At 38.8% G+C, this 1,956-nt stretch overlaps 1 pseudogene across 1 annotated transcript; it reads right to left on the bottom strand.

Moving 5' to 3' along the window:
- Positions 1-212: 212 nt before the first annotated feature.
- Positions 213-1,687, bottom strand: LOC308246762 (centrosomal protein of 83 kDa-like; annotated as a pseudogene). Its single transcript has 2 exons — positions 1,371-1,687; positions 213-1,168 (listed from the first exon to the last, which is right to left on the bottom strand). The product of its transcript is annotated as a centrosomal protein of 83 kDa-like (transcript).
- Between the last annotated feature and the right edge of the window lie 269 nt (positions 1,688-1,956).

The following is a 1,956-nucleotide window of genomic DNA, read 5'->3' as shown; positions in this document are numbered from 1 at the left end:
CGCTCTATCCACTGAGCCAAACTGGTTTCGGCGAGTGTTTTACTTTTTAAGACATGCAGAACTGCAGAACTGTGATCTAAAATGGTTGTTCCCTTTTCCTTCCCAGCCACCCACAGTAATGAAAATTCTAGTTTTTCTAAAACCCTGCCAGCACATGCGATGTTATATATATATATATATATATATATATATATATATATATATATATATATTTACTCATTTATTTTTAACCATTTCCTTCGTATTTGGTTTGAATTCAGCAATTCATTCATTCACTGTGTAAGTGAGGTCACTTGGATCTGCAAGCCACTGATTTGCTGTTTCAGGTCAGAATTTTCATTTTTCCCTTTCTCTGCATTTTCAATACTCACAATTTGTTGTTCAAGTTTTAACCTAACACTTTGAAGTTCTCTTCTGGCCGACTCTTCTGCCATCTGTGAAGCCCGCCATTTCTGTTCACACTGATCTTTTTCAGACTGCCTCCACAAAGCATATTCCACTTTCATTTTCTCTAAGTCCACCAATCTGTTCTCAAGTTCAAGCTGTTCATCTTGTAATACCACAAGTTTTTGTTAACCTTCTTCCTTGGCAGCTTTTACTTTACATAATAATTCATGATCCTTATCTGCTAAGAGCACTCTGTGGTGTTCAACAGCTGACTTGAGAATTTCTTTGTCTGACTGTAACCCGTTCACTTTGCATCTTATTTCTTTCCCTTTCTAGATCACTCTTTAGCTCCTGCTGCTTCCAGTTTGATGTCTGTTATTTCTAATTTGTTTAAGTTCCTTTACGGGTCAAAGCATTTATTTCCCGTTCAGCTTTATGTAATTTACTGATTAAAACAGTATTTTGTTCATTGCTTGATTGTAGCTCTTTTTCCAAGCATTCAGCCTGCAGTTTGACTGTTTTTCAGCCTCCAGGGATCTGATTGCAGCTTGCATCTCAACTATTGCACCTGAATTCTTTGGACATTTTCTATCTGAGCTCTAGAATTCTCTTTTACAGCACTTAATTCGGCTGCTTCAGCCTCTAACTCTTTTAATTTCTGAACCAAATGGACATTTTCTCGAATAAGTTGCTCCACTCATTTGCTATCTCTTGTGGGATCAAGACTAAGCAGCTGATTATGTAGTTCTTCTTTATCTTTCTCCAGTATTGATTGCAATCTCTGATTCATATTTTTATTTTTTCTTTTAAAACACATGCAAATTCTTCTTTCTGGTGTTCGAACTCTGATTTGAGAAGTTTATTATATTCAGCTCTATACCTTTCAACTTCTTCATCCAGATTCCTAAAACGCTCTCTCATTTAGTTTCTAATTCTCATTGTATTTGGGCTCTGAACAATTCCAAGCTTTGTGGAGTTAATACCTGCAGCTTTATTTCTTCTAAGTCTTTAGTTTTCTCTAATAATTCCTCTCTTAGTTCTTCAAAAGCAGCTGGAATTTTTCCTGGTTAGTTTGCTTTTCATTTAGCAGGCACTTGAGTTTATTTTGTGACGTTGTGTACTCATCTTTCAGCCTGTTGCGTTCAGTTCTCATAGTGACTGTTTTATGATGTTCACATTGTTATCTTTCATCAATTAACATTGCTTGTAACACAGGGTCAGAATCTGTCAGCCCACTGTCTCCACCAGGAGGACAAGTGGTGGGAAGAGTGTTCATATTGGTGAGTAAGCTGACAACCATGTGAAAATAAGTTCTGGTTTTCTTATTGTCTTCATTTTCTTTCCAAGATTATTTTCCACTTCCTTCTTGCTAAGACAAGATCTTTGGAGGCCAAACTACACCAGACTCACACACAGCCTTGCAAGGTGCAGACACAAAACTAGCACCGCCCTGATCCTCTGCAGTGGGGCTGCCTTTTCAGGGGTGCAGGGCCAGCCCTGTACCTCCTCAGGTGGGGACACCACCTCAACCCACTGCCCTCAGCCCCTCCAGCCATAGGGGTGACCTGG

The sequence above is a fragment of the Plecotus auritus genome (assembly GCF_963455305.1).
Source record: "Plecotus auritus genome assembly, chromosome: 4".
NCBI classification, from domain to species: domain Eukaryota; kingdom Metazoa; phylum Chordata; class Mammalia; order Chiroptera; family Vespertilionidae; genus Plecotus; species Plecotus auritus.
Note: the sequence above shows the minus strand (reverse complement) of the source record. Positions and strands in the feature narration are given on the sequence as shown.